Source organism: Anomaloglossus baeobatrachus, chromosome 6, assembly GCF_048569485.1.
Source record: "Anomaloglossus baeobatrachus isolate aAnoBae1 chromosome 6, aAnoBae1.hap1, whole genome shotgun sequence".
NCBI lineage: Eukaryota > Metazoa > Chordata > Amphibia > Anura > Aromobatidae > Anomaloglossus > Anomaloglossus baeobatrachus.
In genome coordinates, this window is record NC_134358.1 from 533256678 (window position 1) to 533281573 (window position 24896).

Consider the following 24896-nt stretch of genomic DNA (forward strand, 5'->3'; position numbering starts at 1 on the left):
ACAAGGATCATCTCAACGCTCAGATCGAGGATCCGGCCCCTCAAGGGACTCTTCTTGACGTTCCCAATCCAAACAACCTAAACTTAAGGGACCTCGCCCTGCACAAGCCCCCTCAGTATGACGCCAGGTATCCCTTAGATCCGACTCCTGTTGGAGGGCGGCTTCTGCTTTTTTGGGATATCTGGCTAGACCACACTGATGATGCTTGGGTTCGAGAAATCGTCACCTCAGGTTACAAGATCGATTTCCATTCCCTGCCGGCCAGCAGGTTTCTGCGTTCTCGTCTCCCAAAGTCCGAAACGCAAAGCCAGACCTTATTTCAGGCCATAGCCTCGTTACAAAAAGCAAACGTTATCATTCCAGTGCCCCTGGAACAGCGCGGCAAAGGTTTCTATTCAAACCTTTTTGTCGTTCCCAAAAAAGATGGCTCTTTCCGCCCTATCCTGGATCTCAAAAGACTGAGCAGATCCGTACGCATTTGGACCTTCCGAATGGAGTCATTGAGAGCAGTACTAGCCGCCATGGAACCGGAAGAATTCCTAACCTCCATAGATGTTCAAGATGCTTATTTACACATTCCCATATGTGTATCCCATCAACGGTTCCTTCATTTTGCCGTAGGACACCGTCATTACCAATTCAGGGCCCTCCCCTTTGGACTGGCCACTGTGTCTCGGGTCTTCACAAAGGTCATGGCGGCTGTCATGTCCATTTTGCACCCCAGAGGCGTTCTGGTCGTTCCCTATTTGGACGACCTACTTGTCAAGGGGAGCTCGCCTCAAGTTTGCTCAGAAAGCATGCAGATATGCTTAGACACGCTGTCAAGGCTAGGTGTCAGGTTTCCAGGTTTTCCAGTTCTCTTTTGAATGAGCTTGCCCTCAGTTAACATGGAGTTTAAGGTTCTGTTGCCCTACTTCCTGTCCAGCTGCTTAAAAGGCCGCCTCTCAGCCCAGTCCAGTGCCTGAGTATACTGCTTGCTGTGTGCTCCTGCTTTGCTGTTTCTACTTCCTGATTGCCTTGGATTCTCCTGAAACTCTACCGACCGACTCTGGACCATACCCGGTTTTCTTCAAGCTGTGCCCGGACTCCGTCTGCCGTCTTTGATCAGCACTCTGCCCGGTTCGTAACCACTCTGGACAATCATCCCGTACGGACACTCCTGGACTATACCACTTGCCCCTTGTGTACCGGCTGCCGCACATTTAGGCCTTCCGGGGTTGATTGCCGGACAGTCCCTGTACAGGGGTTCGCTCTGGTGGTCTCCCTGGGGGAGTCCGGTGCGTGGCCCCGGGAATCCCCTTCGCTCCGTTTTGTGTGTTGTTTTACTGTGTTTATTCCCGTTGTGTATCTACCGTGGTGACATATTATATAACATCTTGTACCAAGAACTCGTCTCTGTTGTCATTGCCCTAACGCAATCGAAATCCCCAGAACATACAGTAGTATTACATTATACTCAGGCCATAAGAGGATTTCGCTGGGGCAATGACTGAGACACGAGTAGATCAGCTCTTTTCCATGATCAACTCCTTGCAGCAGGAGATGGAGGCGGTGCAAACTAAACTCAGAGATGTGGAGGCACAGCTGGGCCATGATCACCAGGTACTGGGTCCGGCTATTCAGGATTTGCAAGTCAGAGTGGAGGCTCAGGAAGCCGTCCCCACTACGTCCGTATCAGCTGCCGGTATGCCTAGGTTACCCCCATTCCGTTTCAATGGTGATCGTAGTCAGTTTCGTGGATTTGTGAACCAATGTATACTGTTTTTTGATGTACATGCTGATTATTACCGTTCTGACCGGTCCAAAGTGTTATGTATAATCATGTTATTAACCTCACGAGCACTGGCTTGGGCTAATCCTATGATAGAGAATCGGGACATCCGTTTAAATCACCTGGATGACTTTCTGAACGCAATGGCGCAAATGTTTGATGATCCGAATCGCCGTGCTACCGCTGAATCGGCTCTCCTTTCCTTACGTCAGGGAAAGCGTTCTGTCGTTGAATACGCCACTGAGTTCAAGAGGTTAGTGGTAGACACCGACTGGGGAAACAATGCATTATTGTCTGTATTCAGAAAAGGTTTGTCCGGTACCATCAAGGACGAGTTAGCTCGTTCCGAATCTCCAGGGGATTTTGAACTGTTTCTCCAGCACTGTGTGCGTATTGATACCCGCTTGACGGAGCGTAGACAGGAAAAATGGGCAGCTGTAAACCGTGTAAACAACTTTGCATTTCCTTCTAGAGAACCCGCTCTCAGGACACCACGGGAGGCCGAGGACGTTCCTATGCAAGTGGACTCTCTGCAAAAGCGAGAGACCAACGAACGTCGCGAACACCGGCTCCGTGAGCGTTTGTGTTTCTATTGCGGTCAATCGGATCATTTCTTGATCGACTGCCCGAAACGTCCGAATCGCCCAAATAAGGTATTGGCAGCCATGGCAGAGTGTGACAACACGGACGCAGAGTCCGATATCTCTGAGGCAAGTGGGCACTTGGATGCGGTATTTCCCTTGACTGTAATGTCAACCTCACCGAAGGACTCAGAAGGGAAATATACCCATTGCTCGCTCCCCATTCAGATCCGGTGGGAGGGGCATCTAATACCTACCTCTGCAATGATAGATTCTGGGGCAGGGGGAAATTTCATGGACTCCTCTTTTGCCAGGAAACACGGTATCCGGACTCAGCAAAGATCCTCACCGGTTACCATGGAGACGGTAGACGGATCTCCGTTAAGCTCTGGACCAGTGGATCGGGAAACAGTACCGCTAGAATGCGTGATGAAGCCAGGTCAGCAGGAGACCCTTGTTTTCATGATAATTTCTTCTCCTCATTTTCCGATTATTTTAGGTATTCCGTGGCTACGGTCTACGAATCCGGTCATCGATTGGGAAACTAAGGAAATAACCTTCCCACCGCAGAGTGGTCCGACCATTAGTCCAACTGTTCCGGTTCCAGTAACATCAAATGCGGAGGGCACTGTACAGGTACCTGTTCTACCCCCGGTTTATGATGACTTTTCTGACATATGCGACAAAAGAAAAGCCGATCGGCTTCCCCCGCATAGACCGTATGATTGCCCCATAGACTTACTTCCAGGGGCGGAGATTCCGTTTGGCCATGTCTACCCGTTGGCGGCACCTGAGCTAGAAGCACTAAAAGAATACATTGATGAGAGCCTAGCCAAGGGATTTATTCGCCCGTCTACCTCACCAGCAGGGGCACCCATCTTTTTCGTGAAAAAGAAAGAGGGGACTCTGAGACCCTGTATTGACTACCGGGAACTGAATAAAATAACCATCCGGAACCGGTATCCGTTACCGTTGATTCCTGAGCTATTGGAGAGGGTCCAACAGGCAAAAATATTCACCAAATTGGATCTCCGTGGGGCATATAATCTACTTCGCATACGTCCCGGAGACGAGTGGAAGACCGCGTTCCGATGTCGGTATGGACATTTTGAGTACCTAGTGATGCCTTTTGGACTTTGTAACGCTCCCGCGGCTTTCCAACATCTAGTTAACGATATTTTTAGGGATATCATGGACCAATTCATGGTGATTTATCTGGACGATATCCTAATCTTTTCTGATTCCTTACAGGAACACCAGGAGCACGTCAAGACCGTACTTACCCGGCTGAGGGAAAATCACCTGTACATTAAACTGGAGAAATGCGAATTCCATTGCTCACAGATACAATTCTTAGGGTATGTCATCTCTCCTCAGGGACTGAACATGGAGTCTGGCAAGATACAAGCAATTCTGGACTGGCCGGAACCGGGTAACGTCAAAGAGGTACAACGCTTTGTCGGTTTTGCCAACTTTTACCGACGTTTTATCCGTAATTTTTCAGAAATCGTTCGTCCCATCACTCTGTTAACCAAGAAAGGACAGAAGTTTGTGTGGTCCGCCCAGGCCCAGGAAGCCTTCCATCGTCTCAAGGTTTGTTTTACCTCAGCGCCTATATTGGTACATCCGAATCCCGCACTTCCCTTTATCGTGGAAGTCGACGCTTCCGACTACGCATTAGGGGCCATCCTTTCTCAAAGGACTGGGGACAAGAGTCTCTTACATCCGTGTGCTTTCTTTTCCCGCCGGTTGTCCCCTGCAGAAAGGAACTATGACATTGCGGACAAGGAATTGTTAGCGATTATTTCCGCTTTCAAGGAATGGAGACACCACTTACAGGGAGCCGCGCAGCAAGTGATAGTACTCACAGATCATCGTAATCTGGAATTTCTTAAGTCTGCCAGGTGCCTGTCTCCACGGCAAGCCCGTTGGAGCCTATTTCTTAACCAATTCAATTTTGTCGTTACATACCGTCCAGGTTCACGTAATGGGAAAGCCGATGCCTTGTCCCGAATCCACGCCGTGGACTCCGTGCCTGGAACCCCGTCTCAGACCGTGTTATCGGATGCCAATTTCGTTGGAGTAATCCAGGACCAGGACTTGTGGAAGGACATCAAGCTGGCCTATGATGGTGACGTATTTCTTGCTGCCCCCCCGAATGATGTAACTCTTGTTCTTCGGAATGGTGTGTGGTTGAGAGAGCGACGCATTTATGTCCCGGAGGCCGTAAGACTTCGGGTTCTCAAGTTGGTCCATGACTCCGTGTTGGCTGGTCATAGGGGGGTACAGAAGACGCAGGAATTTCTGAGCCGTTTTTTCTGGTGGCCTACCTGTCTAAAGGATGTAAAGGACTATGTCCACTCATGCGTGGTTTGTGCCCGGTGCAAGGTCCCTCGTGTGGCTCCTACGGGACTCCTCCAACCGTTACCCGTGCCATCTCGCCCTTGGGGGTCTATCTCCATGGATTTTATTGTGGAGTTGCCAGTCTCAGGCGGACACAATACCATCTTAGTGGTGGTGGATCGATTGACTAAAGCTGCTCACTTCATTCCGTGTACCGGTCTTCCCTCAGCCGCAGAGACAGTGGATTTGGTTATCCAGAACGTATTCCGATTGCATGGGGTACCAGACGAGATCATCTCTGACCGGGGCGTGCAGTTCACGTCTAGGTTCTGGAAGGGCTTTTGTACGGCACTCCAGATTGATGTCTGTTTGTCTTCTGCATACCATCCTCAGACAAATGGGCAAACCGAACGGACGAATCAAACCCTGGAACAATACCTTCGATGTTATGTCAGCCATCTCCAAGACGATTGGTTGAAGATGCTTCCGTTGGCGGAGTTCTCCTATAACAACACTCAGAGCAGCTCCACTAAGGTAACGCCCTTTTTTGCTAACTTGGGTTATCATCCGAATGTTTTGCCTAGGTCACCGGTTGCGGTTTCGGTGCCGGCGGTGGAGGACAGATTGACAGAGCTTCGACAGAATCTGGAGGTTCTAAAGGACACTGTGGCTACGGCCCAGGAGCGTTACAAGAGGTCGGCAGACACTCACCGGAAACCGGCACCCATGTACAAGGTAGGGGACTCTGTATGGTTATCCACCAAAAACCTGAGATTGGGTGTTCCTTCGCAGAAGCTGGGACAAAAATTCATCGGTCCGTTTAAGATCACCGGGATCGTGAGCCCTGTGGCCTGTCGGCTACGGTTGCCGCACCATCTAAAGGTACACCCGGTCTTTCATGTGTCTCTCCTCAAACCTGTCTCCCCTAATACGTTTCGTGGTCGTGTTGTGCCTCCTCCTCCGCCTGTGATGGTCGACGGCGAGGAGCAGTTCGTGGTTGAGGACATTATTGACTCCCGGCTCCATCGTCGTCGGCTTCAATATCTGGTACGTTGGCAGGGGTACGCCCCCGAGGACGATTCCTGGGAACCGGTGGGTAACATTCGGGCACCCCGGAAGATCGCTCAGTTTCATCGACGGTTCCCGGACAAGCCGGGCCCTGATCCGTCCTGAGGCCGTCTCTGGGGGGGGGGAGTAATGTCAGGTTTCCAGGTTTTCCAGTTCTCTTTTGAATGAGCTTGCCCTCAGTTAACATGGAGTTTAAGGTTCTGTTGCCCTACTTCCTGTCCAGCTGCTTAAAAGGCCGCCTCTCAGCCCAGTCCAGTGCCTGAGTATACTGCTTGCTGTGTGCTCCTGCTTTGCTGTTTCTACTTCCTGATTGCCTTGGATTCTCCTGAAACTCTACCGACCGACTCTGGACCATACCCGGTTTTCTTCAAGCTGTGCCCGGACTCCGTCTGCCGTCTTTGATCAGCACTCTGCCCGGTTCGTAACCACTCTGGACAATCATCCCGTACGGACACTCCTGGACTATACCACTTGCCCCTTGTGTACCGGCTGCCGCACATTTAGGCCTTCCGGGGTTGATTGCCGGACAGTCCCTGTACAGGGGTTCGCTCTGGTGGTCTCCCTGGGGGAGTCCGGTGCGTGGCCCCGGGAATCCCCTTCGCTCCGTTTTGTGTGTTGTTTTACTGTGTTTATTCCCGTTGTGTATCTACCGTGGTGACATATTATATAACATCTTGTACCAAGAACTCGTCTCTGTTGTCATTGCCCTAACGCAATCGAAATCCCCAGAACATACAGTAGTATTACACTAGGGTGGCTTATCAACTTCAACAAGTCATCCCTCATTCCTCGTCAGCGCATCACTTTTTTAGGTATGCTGAAAGACACGGCTCAGTCCCGGGTTTTTCTTCCAGAAGACAAGAGGTCATCCCTCATCCGGGCCGCCCAATCCCTCCGCTCCCGCTGTCACACATCCCTTCGGAATGGGTTGAGAGTGTTAGGCAAGATGGTGGCAGTCATAGAAGCCGTGTCCTTTGCCCAAGTCCATCTACGCCCTCTACAACTGGATCTTTTATCCTTCTGGGACAAGAATCCAGCTTCTCTAGACCGGTCAGTCCGCTTATCTCGGACTGCGCTCCATTCCCTCGTCTGGTGGACTCAAGTCTCATCCCTATCTCAAGGGAAGTCCTTCCGTCCTGTCCACTGGCAAGTAGTCACGACAGATGCCAGCCTCATAGGCTGGGGAGCGGTGTTTCTCCACCACACTGTTCACGGATGCTGGTCTCCCTCCGAACGCTCCCTTCACATCAACGTTCTAGAGATCAGAGCCATATTTTTGGCCCTTCAGAACTTTCAGCCCTTGCTATTGGGTCTCCCTGTTCGGATCCAGTCAGACAATGCCACGGCTGTGGCTTACATCAACTGTCAGGGAGGAACTCGCAGCAGGGCAGCGATGAAAGAAGTATCCAGGATTCTTCTTTGGGCAGAGATGCACATTCCCATTATTTCAGCTGTCCATATTCTGGGAGTAGACAACTGGGCCACAGACTTTCTCAGCAGACAGGGTTTAGAGGCAGAGGAATGGTCCCTTCACGACGAAGTGTTCCATCAGATCAATCTTCGTTGGGGACTCCCAGATGTGGACCTCATGGCGTCTTGGATGAACGCCAAGGTACATCCCTTCATATCCCGGTCGAGAGACCCGCTAGCGCTCGGCTCCGACGCTCTAGTCTTCCGGTGGTCGCAGTTTCGCCTGCCCTACATCTTCCCTCCGTTTTCTCTCATTTCGAGAGTAATCAAGAAAATCAAGGCGGAGGGAATTCCCGTGATCCTCGTGGCCCCGGACTGGCCCAGGAGAGCCTGGTACCCAGAGCTTCTCCAACTTCTCAGCGACACTCCCTGGCGTCTCCCTGACCGCCCGGACCTTCTGTCGCAAGGTCCAATATTCCACCAGAATACAGCACAGCTGCATTTAACGGCGTGGCGCTTGAATCCTTGATTCTAGCCAAGTCAGGTCTTTCTTCTAAGTTAGTTCATACCATGCTTAATGTTTGGAAGCCCTCCTCCGCCAGTATCTATCACAGGACCTGGAAGACCTATCTTTCCTGGTGTGACCGTCATCATCGGTCACCCCTTGTTTTTTCAATCCCTAATGTGCTTGCCTTTCTGCAAGACGGTCTGGACTCGGGACTAGCCCTCAGTACCCTTAAAGGTCAAGTTTCTGCCTTGTCAATTTTTTTCCAGAAGCAGCTGGCTTCTCGCCCTCAGGTCCGTACCTTTCTTCAAGGGGTAGCGCATTTGGTCCCTCCTTATCGCCACCCCTTAGATCCCTGGGATCTGAATCTGGTTCTCGGAGCTCTTCAGCTTCCTCCTTTTGAACCTTTAAGAGAAATCTCTCTTCAACGTCTCTCTTGGAAGGTTGCCTTTTTAGTCGCCATTACCTCTATCAGACGAGTGTCCGAACTGGCGGCCCCTTCCTGTCGCTCACCTTACCTGATATTCCATCACGATAAGGTGGTCCTTCGGCCTTCCCCTGTCTTTCTTCCGAAGGTCGTATCTTCTTTCCACTTGAACAAAGACATTGTGTTGCCGTCATTCTGTCCGGCCCCGGTCCACTCCTTTGAAAAAGCCCTTCACACTCTAGATCTTGTTAGGGCTTTGCGGATCTACATCACCAGAACAGCGCCGTTGCGCAAGTCTGATGCCCTCTTCGTCCTCTCGGAAGGACACAAAGAGGGCAACCAGGCTTCTAAATCCACGATTTCTCGATGGATCAGGACTGCCGTCTGTGAGGCATACAAAGCACGAGGTTCTGTTCCCCCTCAATCTGTGCGGGCCCACTCTACGCGAGCAGTGGGTGCTTCCTGGGCTATCCGCCATCAGGCTTCGGAGGCCCAACTTTGCAAGGCCGCTACCTGGTCCAGTGTGCACACGTTTACAAAATTCTACAGAGTGGATTCGCATGCTTCTGCGGATGCTGATCTTGGAAGACAAGTCCTTCAGGCAGCAGTGGCCCATTTATAAGTGGCCACTGCTCGGTTTTGACAGTATTCTGATATGTGTTCACTGCAGTTGCAGTTGTTAGTCAGCTCTTAGTCTGATGTTATGCACTGTTAATAGTTCAGTTCCCACCCAGGGACTGCTTTGGGACGTCCCACTGTCTGTGTCCCCCAATGAAAAGGCGAGAAAGGAAATGACATTTTTGTGTACTCACTGTAAAATGTCTTTCTTGGAGCCTTTCATTGGGGGACACAGCTCCCACCCTTGTGTTTTCGTTGTTCTTCTCCTACTGCTTTTACACCAAACTGAGCTAGTTTCCTGCCTAGCTAGGGTATATGCTGTTGGAGGAGGAGCTAACACTTTTTCAATCTAGTGTCACGCCTCCCCTGGAGACACCATACTACCCACTGTCTGTGTCCCCCAATGAAAGGCTCCAAGAAAGACATTTTACGGTGAGTACACAAAAATGTCATTTTTTGGTACTTTTCTGCCGACAGAGTATTATATTTTGCGGCATGAGTTTTATTTTTTATTGGGAACATTTTGGGCCACAAATTATTTAGTTATTCCTTTCTATTCTGCTTTTCGTGAGCAGAATCAAGAAGAAACATTAAATCAGAAATTTTTTATGCCATTCACCGAGTCGTAAAATTATTATGACACCTTTACTCTTCGGGTCAGTACATATGCAGTGATACCTATTTATATTGTATTATTTTATGTTTTGCCACTTTTACACCATAAAGACAATTTTATATGTAAAATATTGTTTTTACATTGCTGAATTCTGAGAGTTATAGCTTTTATTATTTTTTTGCAGATGTAGCTATATGTAGCTGTTACTAGAGATGTAACTTGTTACTAGATGTAGCTTGTTACTAGAGATGATCAGACCCGTGGAAGTCTGGGTCCTTGTAGTCCAGCTGAACTCCATTAAAGTTCAGTTTTGGACCCGATCTTGACCTGAACTTCATTTGAAGTCACTGATTGGAAGTTCGGGTCTCCGTCAACATGCAGCCAGCCATAAACAGAACACTTTTGGGAGAGGGTGGACAGGGTTTTTTCCATTTTTTGGAGGGGTGCACGCTATATCTGATCACGCTGTTGTTACCCCCAGTGCAAACTATTTAAACACTGCAAGCAACTTGCACTGGGCCGAGCACTGTGCATAACTAAGCACAGCCATGCTCGCACGAATGGTTTGCAAACGTAAATCACCCGAACTCTGAATCCGAACTCTGATTTCTTGAGAAAGTCTGAGTTCATATCGAACACCGAACTTCAGGTTTGCTTATCTCTACATGTTACATATCACTTTTTGATCTCGTTTTATTTAACTTTTTTGTCAGCTGGATGATGAAAAGACATAGCTTTTACAATACATATATATATATATATTTTTAGTGAAGAAGTTAACTAGTGTGAGTTTTATATATCGTGTTGTTCCGTATGCGTTGATACCAAATGTGTGTACTTTTTTTGTTATGTATTTATTTTTTTTAAACACGTTTTATTGTAGGATAAGTATGACATAGTATCAGCAATCAACTTAGCAAATTGTACATAGAAGATAAAAGGTGAGCATTTGATGGTGTAAATGTATACAATCACAGGTTATATCCAAAAAATAGATTACCATATAGTCAAGGCATATGGTTATCTAGTGCTGGGGACCGTGTCACACCACTAGCATGTAAACCGATACATCCCATAGGATTCCCATGCCCGAGTGCATGTCATAACAGAGAGAGGATTTTAAGACAAAAGGGCTTGTAAATTTGTATCCAGGGAACTGGGCGAACCCCCCGTCAAGGGTGACCTCAACCACCCGCCCCAAATTTTCTCAAATTTATTTATAGAGCCCCAGTTCTTGAACACAAATTGTTCTAGAGGGATTATGGCATTCACAAGGGCGATCCAAGAAGCTTTAGAAGGAGGGCGAGGGTTCATCCAATTTAGTATTATGCCCTTTCGGGCCAGGAACAGGACCTTCTTTAATAAATAATTCTCGGATTGGGACCAGGAGTTAGCATTCAATGCTCCAAACAAACAAAGGATCGGAGTCATAGGGACCACTTTCCCTAGTATCGAGGAGAGTGCAATTGTAAGATCCCTCCAATAGGAGTAGACAAAACGACATTCCATATCATATGCCAAAAATCTGCACCATCTCTTCCACACCTCGGGCACCCGTCCCCAACCATGTTTTTCATTTTATTTTGTCTTACAGGAGGGATATAGCTCTGGTGGATAATGTATAGTTGAATGAGTCTATTGTTAATTGCAGGAGATACCAAGGTGTGGGATTCGACTATGTCATCCCAAGCTATATCGTCTAACTCAGGAATCTTGGCTTTCCCCTTCCCCAAAACGGAGAGAGGATTGTTCATGGCCTTGGCCCGAATAAGGGGTTATGTATTTATTTTTAGCAATTTTTTAGCTTTATTTTCTGATTTTTTAAAAATAGTTTTACAATTTACTTCCACTTTTTTTACTTAGTCCCTATATGATACATTAACTTTTATTAGTCTGATCCCTGATGTAATATATTGCAATGCACAAGCATTACAATACATCATATCTGTCAGTACTGCACTGACAGAAGCATCTTGGACCATGTTCCTGGCATGGTCTAACAGGGTTGCCGTTGTTGGCTGACTCGGAGGTCATCATGATGACCTCAGGTTGCCGTGGCAACAATGTGTCCCCTGGGGTCCTGATCTGGTTTGAGAGGGAGTGCACTCCCTCTCCCTGTCTCCTAATTGTGGCAATCACCATTGATCACGACATCTATGGGGTTCAACAGCCAGGATTGGCACTGGGACAGTCCCTGGCTGTGACAGCCGGACCTCGGCTATCATTTACGCCAAGCTCCCACCAGCTATCATGCATGCAGGGCCCCTGAATCCTTGCTATCTCCATAACATATATTTATGTTGTTTTGTGGAAACCCCTTCCCAACAATTATATAAATTTATGTCAATTGTCGGGAAGGAATTAATTGAAAAACCAGACTGCAATTTCCCTTTCAAATGATCTGTTAATCCCTATAGACATTTGTCACAATGACATGTGGTGACTTTTGTCACTAGGCCGCGCTGCACTGATGCTGAGACTTGTCTTTCCTACAGTTCAACTGTATTTTGCAGTGGAAGGCTGGTTAGTGTAATTAGCTCATTGCTGTAAGCCGTGGGCGAGGTTCTCCTCCTTTTAAACCCTTAGCAGTCAGTCTCCGGCTTCCAATTATAGGTTTTACTCGCTCTGTTTCAGCTTTGCTACTCTGCTTGTTGTCTGAGCTTGTTTATTCTCGTCCTTGACCACGGCCTGTGTTTTGACTACCCAGCTGCCTCTTGATGTTGTTCCTGACTTTGAGCTCCTGGTTCTGACCTGGCATTTCAATCGGCCAACAGTCACTCCATGGATGCAACCCAGAACTCTGCATAGGGATTAAAGGGTAAAAGACAAATTTCACTTGGGACTTGCTAATCAAAGTGGCTTGCAAAAAGCCTGTCCCTGGAAACTCTTTCAAGAGCTGCCAGCTTTCCACTGACAGTGCTTTGTTACACATGGGATATTGAATAATTTTCCTCAACAAAATATATGACCAAGTCTATTATTGTTTAACTCATTTTTATTACTTTATGTACTTTAAAATCTTGTTAGAACTGATTAGTCAAATTTATGCAAAAATAAAGAACATTCTGAAACTTTCAAGCACAGCTCTAGATGTAAAGAATTTGAGTGCTTGTTGCGAAGCGACACACACAAAACATATTTTTCATAATGCAAGATACTTTTTTTTTTAATTATTATTATTATATTATTATTATTATTACTTTCTACAAAGAATTATTTAGATTTTGTTTAATATTCATTTTCATTATCCCGTACACTTTTTGTATGATAACTATTCTGACCATTGGAGATAATTTTTTAGTTAATTTGATCATTTGATCTCTCAGAACGGATTGTTTTTAGTACTGCAGCAGTTATTATGGTTAATGATTGTAAATTCATTTGGCTCATTAAAGAGATTCATGATATTTATTGGCGCAAGTTAACTTGGATCTGTTATATATTTGATGAAAGAACTGACGATAATAAAAAAGGAATTTTAATTTGGGCAATAATCACTGAAACATACTTTAAATATCAAGAGACTGCCTATATTGCAGATTTTATTACATTTGAAGGGAATAATGGAGCAGCCTGCAATAATATTTTGCAGTGTGTGGTATTTGCACAACAATCTTTTTACTCTGTTCCCCACAAAGGTTTTCAGAGGTATGCTCAAGAGGGTTGGGTCACTAGCAGTACAACAAATTTATTAAGAAATGCAACTTTATGCAAATTAATGAAATATATAGCACACATATATACCTGCTTGTCAATAGTATACCTATCGGGGGGACAAAATGGGCTGTTGCCCCGGGCTCCGTGATCTCAGTGGCCCATCTGAAGCTACACTATTGAAGTTTCATTTTTTAATTTATTTTTGTACATATAACACAAAGGAAAAAAGCCATTTTTACAGTAGCTGTCATTTGTTGCTTATTGTACCATTTATATTACAGTTTTGATATACTAGATACTCTTTTTTTGTCATTTATAATCGTAGTCATTATATGACGGACCCACCTACAGTAGATTGCTTGCTAAGTTTCCACCATGTACTATTTCTCATTAAAAGAAAACAAACTATCTAGGGCTTTTACTACAGACAGAATTTTTTCAATATTAAATGTAAATGAGCACTTAAGTTGCTTTGCACATGGAAAATGTAATGCAATGTGGAAAATTAGCTGATTAGTAGCTATTGTCTTTTATGCCTTTTATTGGTCACTGATATTGTTTTTACATCATATATAAAAGAATAGTGTTGGCAGCATCATATAAACTATCTAACCATCAATATACCAGGCTTAAGTAATAGATTAGGGAAGAAATTTAAAAAAAAAATGCACATGAACAATGTTGGTTTTACAAAGTGGTAAATTATTAGTTGTAAATAATTTGGAGTAAACTTCCCACCATGCCATAGATATGTGATTTCAGCTGACAACTGCAAAAAATACAATCAATCATATATACCATTGTCTGACAAACATAGCGAACAATCGAGTCATTTTCAAACAATGGTAGGCCAAAGTGATTAAGACAATCTATTTAGGCCAACTTATTCCTTTTGTGTATGGCCAGCTTTGTATAATGAACCCTCTGTATAATTAATGACATATACCGGTAGTCAAAAGTATTGTATAAAGACACACGTTCTAATAAGTAGGTTCCACCAGATCAGACATACTTATTGTTAACGGACACATAAAATCAATTTTGCAGACATGCAGTCTTTGAACACAAACAATTGCATGATGCCATTCAACAAAGAAACAACAAAGAGCCAGCACCAATGTGCACTAAGGCATCAAATATTCCAAACTGCATTATAAAATTTTTTTTTTTTTTTTTGAGATTTTTGGCAAAAAATTGCAATTTCTTGAGCTGCTTCGCCACGTCACGGCAAATCTCATTTGAAGCAGTCCTACACTAAAATATTTTTATAAAATGTGCCATGCGGCCTCACATATAAATAGCAGAACTGCTCTCAGTAGCACTCACCTGGTCTATTGCAGTCCCGTACCCATGACTGAGTCATGGCTGTGGGCGGGACAGGTCCAAGCAAATGCTGCATGAAGTATATATATAGCCTGTGGACAAAGCCTGATGACCCAATGTGAACAGTCACCAAACGCCAAAATCTATACAGATGGAATACATCCCAAATTGGGGTGCATAGCAAGGTGGAGGTCAACCACCGACCAATTCAACAAAGAAACAACAAAGAGCCAGCACCAATGTGCACTAAGGCATCAAATATTCCAAACTGCATTATAAAATTTTTTTTTTTTGAGATTTTTGGCAAAAAATTGCAATTTCTTGAGCTGCTTCGCCACGTCACGGCAAATCTCATTTGAAGCAGTCCTACACTAAAATATTTTTATAAAATGTGCCATGCGGCCTCACATATAAATAGCAGAACTGCTCTCAGTAGCACTCACCTGGTCTATTGCAGTCCCGTACCCATGACTGAGTCATGGCTGTGGGCGGGACAGGTCCAAGCAAATGCTGCATGAAGTATATATATAGCCTGTGGACAAAGCCTGATGACCCAATGTGAACAGTCACCAAACGCCAAAATCTATACAGATGGAATACATCCCAAATTGGGGTGCATAGCAAGGTGGAGGTCAACCACCGACCAATTCAACAAAGAAACAACAAAGAGCCAGCACCAATGTGCACTAAGGCATCAAATATTCCAAACTGCATTATAAAATTTTTTTTTTTTGAGATTTTTGGCAAAAAATTGCAATTTCTTGAGCTGCTTCGCCACGTCACGGCAAATCTCATTTGAAGCAGTCCTACACTAAAATATTTTTATAAAATGTGCCATGCGGCCTCACATATAAATAGCAGAACTGCTCTCAGTAGCACTCACCTGGTCTATTGCAGTCCCGTACCCATGACTGAGTCATGGCTGTGGGCGGGACAGGTCCAAGCAAATGCTGCATGAAGTATATATATAGCCTGTGGACAAAGCCTGATGACCCAATGTGAACAGTCACCAAACGCCAAAATCTATACAGATGGAATACATCCCAAATTGGGGTGCATAGCAAGGTGGAGGTCAACCACCGACCAATTCAACAAAGAAACAACAAAGAGCCAGCACCAATGTGCACTAAGGCATCAAATATTCCAAACTGCATTATAAAATTTTTTTTTTTTGAGATTTTTGGCAAAAAATTGCAATTTCTTGAGCTGCTTCGCCACGTCACGGCAAATCTCATTTGAAGCAGTCCTACACTAAAATATTTTTATAAAATGTGCCATGCGGCCTCACATATAAATAGCAGAACTGCTCTCAGTAGCACTCACCTGGTCTATTGCAGTCCCGTACCCATGACTGAGTCATGGCTGTGGGCGGGACAGGTCCAAGCAAATGCTGCATGAAGTATATATATAGCCTGTGGACAAAGCCTGATGACCCAATGTGAACAGTCACCAAACGCCAAAATCTATACAGATGGAATACATCCCAAATTGGGGTGCATAGCAAGGTGGAGGTCAACCACCGACCAATTCAACAAAGAAACAACAAAGAGCCAGCACCAATGTGCACTAAGGCATCAAATATTCCAAACTGCATTATAAAATTTTTTTTTTTGAGATTTTTGGCAAAAAATTGCAATTTCTTGAGCTGCTTCGCCACGTCACGGCAAATCTCATTTGAAGCAGTCCTACACTAAAATATTTTTATAAAATGTGCCATGCGGCCTCACATATAAATAGCAGAACTGCTCTCAGTAGCACTCACCTGGTCTATTGCAGTCCCGTACCCATGACTGAGTCATGGCTGTGGGCGGGACAGGTCCAAGCAAATGCTGCATGAAGTATATATATAGCCTGTGGACAAAGCCTGATGACCCAATGTGAACAGTCACCAAACGCCAAAATCTATACAGATGGAATACATCCCAAATTGGGGTGCATAGCAAGGTGGAGGTCAACCACCGACCAATTCAACAAAGAAACAACAAAGAGCCAGCACCAATGTGCACTAAGGCATCAAATATTCCAAACTGCATTATAAAATTTTTTTTTTTTTTTTTTTTTGAGATTTTTGGCAAAAAATTGCAATTTCTTGAGCTGCTTCGCCACGTCACGGCAAATCTCATTTGAAGCAGTCCTACACTAAAATATTTTTATAAAATGTGCCATGCGGCCTCACATATAAATAGCAGAACTGCTCTCAGTAGCACTCACCTGGTCTATTGCAGTCCCGTACCCATGACTGAGTCATGGCTGTGGGCGGGACAGGTCCAAGCAAATGCTGCATGAAGTATATATATAGCCTGTGGACAAAGCCTGATGACCCAATGTGAACAGTCACCAAACGCCAAAATCTATACAGATGGAATACATCCCAAATTGGGGTGCATAGCAAGGTGGAGGTCAACCACCGACCAATTCAACAAAGAAACAACAAAGAGCCAGCACCAATGTGCACTAAGGCATCAAATATTCCAAACTGCATTATAAAATTTTTTTTTTGAGATTTTTGGCAAAAAATTGCAATTTCTTGAGCTGCTTCGCCACGTCACGGCAAATCTCATTTGAAGCAGTCCTACACTAAAATATTTTTATAAAATGTGCCATGCGGCCTCACATATAAATAGCAGAACTGCTCTCAGTAGCACTCACCTGGTCTATTGCAGTCCCGTACCCATGACTGAGTCATGGCTGTGGGCGGGACAGGTCCAAGCAAATGCTGCATGAAGTATATATATAGCCTGTGGACAAAGCCTGATGACCCAATGTGAACAGTCACCAAACGCCAAAATCTATACAGATGGAATACATCCCAAATTGGGGTGCATAGCAAGGTGGAGGTCAACCACCGACCAATTCAACAAAGAAACAACAAAGAGCCAGCACCAATGTGCACTAAGGCATCAAATATTCCAAACTGCATTATAAAATTTTTTTTTTTGAGATTTTTGGCAAAAAATTGCAATTTCTTGAGCTGCTTCGCCACGTCACGGCAAATCTCATTTGAAGCAGTCCTACACTAAAATATTTTTATAAAATGTGCCATGCGGCCTCACATATAAATAGCAGAACTGCTCTCAGTAGCACTCACCTGGTCTATTGCAGTCCCGTACCCATGACTGAGTCATGGCTGTGGGCGGGACAGGTCCAAGCAAATGCTGCATGAAGTATATATATAGCCTGTGGACAAAGCCTGATGACCCAATGTGAACAGTCACCAAACGCCAAAATCTATACAGATGGAATACATCCCAAATTGGGGTGCATAGCAAGGTGGAGGTCAACCACCGACCAATTCAACAAAGAAACAACAAAGAGCCAGCACCAATGTGCACTAAGGCATCAAATATTCCAAACTGCATTATAAAATTTTTTTTTTTTTTGAGATTTTTGGCAAAAAATTGCAATTTCTTGAGCTGCTTCGCCACGTCACGGCAAATCTCATTTGAAGCAGTCCTACACTAAAATATTTTTATAAAATGTGCCATGCGGCCTCACATATAAATAGCAGAACTGCTCTCAGTAGCACTCACCTGGTCTATTGCAGTCCCGTACCCATGACTGAGTCATGGCTGTGGGCGGGACAGGTCCAAGCAAATGCTGCATGAAGTATATATATAGCCTGTGGACAAAGCCTGATGCCATTCAAGTAGGATATCACCTTTCAAACATAAACATAAACATAAAACAAACATAAAGTGGGTATGGAAAGTATTCATAACCCTTTAAATTTTTCACTATTTGTTTCATTGCAGCCTTTTGGTAACATCAAAAAAGTTCATTTTTTTTCTCATTAATGTACACTCTGCACCCCATTTTGACAGAAAAACCCCCCAGAAATGTCGAAATTTTGGCAAATTTTTTAAAAAAGAAAAACTTAAATATCACATGGTCATAAGTATTCAGACCCTTTGCTCAGTATTGAGTAGAAGCACCCTTTGGAGCTTCTTGGGAATGATGCAACAAGTTTTTCACAAATGGATTTGGGGATCCTCTGCCATTCTTCCTTGCAGATCCTCTCCAGTGCCGTCAGGTTGGATGGTGAATGTTGGTGGACAGCCATTTTCAGGTCTCTCCAGAGATGCTCAATTGGGTTTAGGTCAGGGCTGGGCCAGTCAAGAATAGTCATAGAGTTGTTCTGAAGCCACTCCGTTGTTATTTTAGCTGTGTACTTAGGGTCATTGTCTTGTTGGAAGGTGAACTTTCAGCCACGTCAAGATCACTCTGGAAGAGGTTTTCTTCCAGGATATCTCTGTACTTGGCCACATACATCTTTCCTTCTATTGCAACCAGTCGTCTTGTCCCTGCAGCTGAAAAACACCCCCATAGCATGATGCTGCCACCATCATGCTTAACTGTTGGGATTATATTGGGCAGATGATGAGCAATGCCTGTTTTTCTCCACACATACTGCTTAGAATTATTACCAAAAAGTTCTATCTTCATCTCATCAGACTAGAGAATCTTATTTCTCGTAGTCTGGGAGTCCTTCATGTGTGTTTTTGCAAACTCTATGCAGGCTTTCATATGCCTTGCATTGAGGAGAGGCTTCCGTCGGGCCACTCTGCCATAAAGGCCCAACTGGTGGAGGGCTGCACTGACAGTTGACTTTGTGGAACTTTCACCCTTCTCCCTACTGCATCTCTGGAGCTCAGCCACAGTGATCTTGGGGTTCTTCTTTACCTCTCTAACCGAGGCTCTTCTCCCATGATTGCTCAGTTCTGGTGGTCCCAAACTTCTTACATTTAAGGATTATGGAGGTCACTGTGCTCTTAGGAACCTTGAGTACTACAGAAATTCTTTTGTAACCTTTGCGAGATCTGTGTCTTGCCACAATTCTGTCTCTGAGCTCCTTGGGCAGTTCCTTTGACCTCATGATTCACATTTGGTCTGACATGCACTGTGAGCTGTGAGGTCTTAAATAGACAGGTGTGCGCCTTTCCAAATCAAGTCCTATCAGTTTCATTAAACACAGCTGGACTCCAATGAAGGGGTAGAACCATCTAAAGGAGGATGACAAGGAAATGGACAGCATGTGGCTTAAATATGAGTGTCTGAGCAAAGGGTCTAAATACTTATGACCATGTGATATTTAAGTTTTTCTTCTTTAATAAATTGGCAAAAAAATTCTACATTTCTGTTTTTTCTGTCAAGATGGGGGATGGGGCACAGAGTGTACATTAATGAGAAAAAAATAAACTTTTTTGAATTTACCAAATGGCTGCAATGAAACAGAGAGTGAAAAATTTAAAGGGGTCTGAATACTTTCCGTACCCACTGTATGTTTTTTCAATTTATTTCCTGAGAGAGCTACTGCAGATAAAAGTAGCAACACATGGTCCACATGTTCTCACCAGAAAGTCATAAAGGATAGCATCCTATGCAGCACTAACTTCACTTAGGGGCGGGTGAAGAAACACTAAGCATACAATAAATGTTAACAGGTACTAACTAGCACAGTTGCCAAAAAAAATTGCAAGCAGTCCTAAGGGGGCAACTATTAAACTGGAAGTGATCTATAACAGGTATAACAATAGACAATATTCATAGTCAAAAATGATTACATAAGGAGCACTAACCAGTTACAATATCCAATCAATATATTAATCAATTGATACACAAAGTAGATCAAAAAGTATTTTACATATATATACACCCCTCATTGGCCGCGGTGTCCGGCAGCGCATTTATTCACACCTTACAGAGTTATATGAAAAGTAGTTCATGCGCCGCAGGACATCACTGCCAAATGTAATAAGCATATAATGTATTTATAGTCACTTAACCTCAGCATTACAAAAACAGTATGTAATTTTTAGATCTCATGCATTTGGATGCCATAGACACCCATTTAGCATAGTAAATTTCTGTGCCACACTAGCATTAGACACGCTCCATGCGTCCATATTGCGGGAAAGTATATCATCCCCATCTATATAATATGACCATTAGTTAGTTTAGGTCCTATATCCAGTGCATATGGACCTCTAATGGTTCGCAACCTAATCAAGCTGACATGCACCAGAAGGGGGAATATAGCTCTTCTACTACAAGCATGGATACAGATAGCCAGCCTAACGTGGGCATAGCAAAAAGATTTTTTATATTACAAATACCAAGTGACAGCATATAGGCACAATCCAAGTGCAAACCTAGTTGGCAGCTACCAAATATATGAATGCAGATAGTGAACCATAAAATAAACACAGCAATTTTGTTATAATACACAGATCAATGGCAGCATATGAATGCAATATGAGTACAGACCTGATTAGTGGCTCAATGTTTCTCACACCCCACCGCGCCTCAACGCGTTTCACCTGGGCTTCATCAGGAGGCAGGCTAATGAGGTGTGTATATATATGTAAAATACTTTTTGATCTACTTTGTGTATCAATTGATTAATATATTGATTGGATATTGTAACTGGTTAGTGCTCCTTATGTAATCATTTTTGACTATGAATATTGTCCATGTGAGCCTGTTATAGATCACTTCCAGTTTAATAGTTGCCCCCTTAGGACTGCTTGCAATTTTTTATGGCAACTGTGCTAGTGCCTGTTAACATTTATTGTATGCTTAGTGCTTCTTCACCCGCCCTCCCCAGTAGATGGAGGGTGCAGTTTTGCATTTCTTGTTTGCCTTATAATGCCAAGTGTTATGTTTGATATATTGCTAATAAATAAAAAAAATGTTATGGATGTTTTGCATCAATGTTCTTGACTGGATACAAGTGAAGTTAGTGCACATAAAAGTACTTGCTGCTCTCATGAGGTAGACACATCTGTTATGCTCGTTGGGCGAGCAAAGATGTTAGTGAACCTACTGGGCCGCAACACACAGAAAACCCAGTGGGGCTCGACCAAGGACCTGAGCCTGGTGTTCTCCAGAGCCCCTAGTGGTGAGGGTGTTACGCTGCAGGTATGCGTCCGAGTGCCACTCAGGTGTTGCGTCAGCTGGCCGCACGGGAACGGGAGCAACAGTCTCTGGCAATAGGTTGCGTCAGCAGCAGGTGTCAAGAATCCGTCCAGAATGAATGGATGGACGGATGGATGATACGGCACACTAAGTGTTTATTTCTCCCCTGATGATCTGAAAAAGTGAAACGCGTCAGGAGGCGCTTGTCTTATCAAGATGGAGCAGTTGCAAGTAGGGATAGCTGTGGACTGTCCTTGTCAGAGCGGGACTTATTTTGGTTGAGGACTAGTTGAGACCTGTATTTAGACACTGACCGTATTCCTGCCTGTCATGACTGGTTATCAAGAGGCTATTTACCGCTGGACAGACGCAGAGATGTGGTGAAATCATTTCATGTCTGTCCTACATTCTTGTGGTTATATGTTGGACATGAGATATCCTGATTATATTGCGTACTTAAATGTTATAAAAGCATATTGGTAAAGCTTTTTTTGATTTATCTCCCATTTTGTGGCTAATGGGTGATTGTTAAAGGGCCTAGGAGAATTTCTTTGGCCTAATGGATCACATAAATTCATGCTCTACGGCGTCAGTTATCTTACTCTTAATTTTGGTTATGGGATTTCACATTAACATTTTTAATCTTTTAATATAATTCATAAAAGGCATTTTTTTAATCTCAGTTTGGTGCTTTACATACAAAATTTAGATTTGCATTGAATACATTTATGCAAATCTCTATACTGGAAAACACTTAATTGCTAGGAAAATACACATGGGTGAGAGGAGATCGAGAGTTCCCCGCTGAGCATAAGAGATCGCATACTACATGAGAGAGAAAGTGTCACACAGAGTTTTGCTCAAAACTCGCTGACTGTCAGAGCGTCAGGCTCTGTTCACATTGCAAGGTTTGAAATTCCGTCTGATGGTTTTTCTGATCAACTCAGGCAGACCTGGGCATCAACCTGCTGTCTGCTCATTCATAGAGAGGCTAGCAAGAGTTAACCTCTGCCTGCTCATTAGGCATCTTTGATCACATGTAAGGAAGCCAATCACTTCTGCTCCTCTCATTTTTAAGCTTAGGGGCCCCGGTTTCAAACAGCTAGTCTAGAGGTATACAGATAATGTATGAGTAAATCCACGCCCCGAGGGAGTCTTTTGAAACGCGCATCGGGGTAGATAGACACAGTCATTACTGCTGTTAATCTGTCACAGGCAAATCCTTAATGAACACATACATAACTAGTATATTGCACTTCAATTTTGTGAATTTAACTCATACAGTATCTGTATATCTCTATAATCAATGTAATTTGTAGGTCTTTTATTTACTACATATACCTATATATATATCAAACTGATTTTGTTACAGAATAATTTTAATACCACATTAATATAGATACAATCACTGACATGCAAATTGAGTTCGGATTTCCCTTATTTTAATTTCATATGTAGTTGTCTGTGTATACTTGTACTCCCTAGTGCCCTTCAAGGTTGAGGCACTGCTGTTATTTTAACTTATCACTAATTTTTGTTTAAATTATTATTAAGATTTATTATGATAGCACCATTTATTCCACAGCGCTTTATATGTGAAAAAGGGTCATACATAGACAAGTACAATAATCGTGAACAATTCAAGGCACAGACTGGTAAAGGAGGAGAGAGGACCCTGCCCACGAGGGCTCACAGTCTACAAGGAAGGGGGTGAGGATACAGTAGGTGAGGGTAGAATGGATCATGCAACACTATAGTGGACTGAGCGTTACTGTAGGTTGTAGGCTTGTCAGAAGTGGTGCATCTTCAGGTTCCTTTTGAATGTTTCTACAGTAGGGGAGTCTGATGTGTTGTGGTAGAGTTCCAGAGTATGGGAGAGGTACAGGAGAAATCTTGTATGTGATTGTGGGAAGAGGAGTTAAGAGGAGAGGAGAGAAGGAGATATTGTGAAGATCGGAGGTTGTGTGCAGGTAGGTACCGGCAGACTAGGTCACAGATGTATGGAGGAAACAGATTATGGGTGGCTTTGTATGTCATGGTTTGTGTTTTGAAATGAAGTCTTTGGGCAATGGGAAGCCAGTTTAGAGGTTGGCAGAGAGGAGTGGCTGGGGAATAGCAGGGGGACAGGTGGATTAGTCGGGCTGCAGAGTTTAAAAAAGATTGTAGGGATACAAGAGTGTTAGAAGAGAGGCCACAGAGCAGGAGGTTGTAGTAGTTGAGGAAGTTGAGATAATGAGGGCATGCACTAGTGTTTTTGCAGATTCTTGATCAAGGAATGTTCAGATCTGGGAAATATTTTTAAGTTAGAGTCGGCAGAAGGTACATATGTGGCTTGAAGGAGAGAGCAGAGTCAAGGGTTACCTCCAGGCAGCAAGCACGCAGGACTGGGTAGAGTGAGCAGCCATTGACTTTTATGGATAGGTCAGGTGGAGTGGTAGACTGAGGTGGGGAAAGATGAATTCAGTTTTTTCCATGTTCAGTTTTAGAAAATCGAGCAGAAAAGAAGCATGAAATAGCAAATAGACATTGTGTGATTTTAGTTAGTAAGGAGATGATATCAGGGTCAGAGAGGTAGGTCTGCTTATCATCAGCATAATATGATACTGGAAGTCATGGGACTCTATGAGCTGTCCCAGGCCAAAAGTGTAGATGGACAACAGCAGTGATCATAGAACCGAACCTTGAGGGAAATCTACAGATAGGGGGCGAGATGTGGAGGTAGTGTGAGAGAGAGAGAATGAGAGAGAGAGACGCTGAAAGTCCAGTCCGTTAGATATGAAGTGATCCAGGATAGTGCCAAGTCTGTGATACCAAGAGATGAGTCAATCTGTAACAAGAGGGAATGGTCCACAGCGTAAAAGGCAGAAAACAGGTCTAGGAGGAGGAGGACAGACTAGTGTTGCTTGGCTTTGGCGTAAATAAAGACATTTTCTTAATTATTATTATTCATTTTTTATAAGGTTCTATTCGTACTATCCTGTTCTATATCTTTCCATTCGGAAGTGAGTTACATTTTAAGACACCTATGGTTTTAGAATATAGATAGATATATGAATGTCCATTTGGTATACCTAATACAAAATATAGAGATGCAATACAAATAACATGTAATAATACATATAACATAGAAGTAAGATCACATCAGACAACTGGACACATTTCAAGGACCCAATTAATCGAAGGTGTTTATGCCTGAATTCTGTTATAAAACATCTTGAAATGTTGCAAAATGTTTGCGCGTTCCAAGTTACCCAAAAATGCAACTTTTGACATTTTAATACCAGTCCCATCCAGGTTCTTCAAAGTGGGTGGAGTGGAACGAAGCGGAGATCGCCTGGCAAATTCATTTATATTTACTTCACTTTTGTAAATTAGGTCAGACGTACTCCAGTCCCTGACTAGAGTAATATTTTTGGTTGGAGGCGCATGTCAGCTGTGAAGTGCATCTATTTAATTAAGAGGTGGGCACCTCCTAATGAATTAGGCGTATTTTACTCCAACAATACCTTCACTAAGACTGGTATACACACTTAGTAAATCAAGCCCCCAGTCTTTTTTTACACAGAAGGCTGCGTGAACAAGCTGACAAATGGGACAATTAACACTAAATTATTTAAGTGTTATACTGCATAATTCTAAAATTAATAGTGCAAATTCTCAGC

General features: G+C 43.9%; 1 long non-coding RNA gene across 3 annotated transcripts in view; it reads left to right on the forward strand.

The window, feature by feature from the left end:
- LOC142244561 (uncharacterized) overlaps positions 1 to 24896 on the forward strand; it is a 290422-nt gene that overhangs the window by 222035 nt on the left and 43491 nt on the right. For all 3 annotated transcript variants that reach the window (XR_012724591.1, XR_012724589.1, XR_012724590.1), the window contains exon 5: positions 10223 to 10280. This is a non-coding gene — a long non-coding RNA (uncharacterized LOC142244561). The remainder of the gene's footprint in view (positions 1 to 10222; positions 10281 to 24896) is intronic.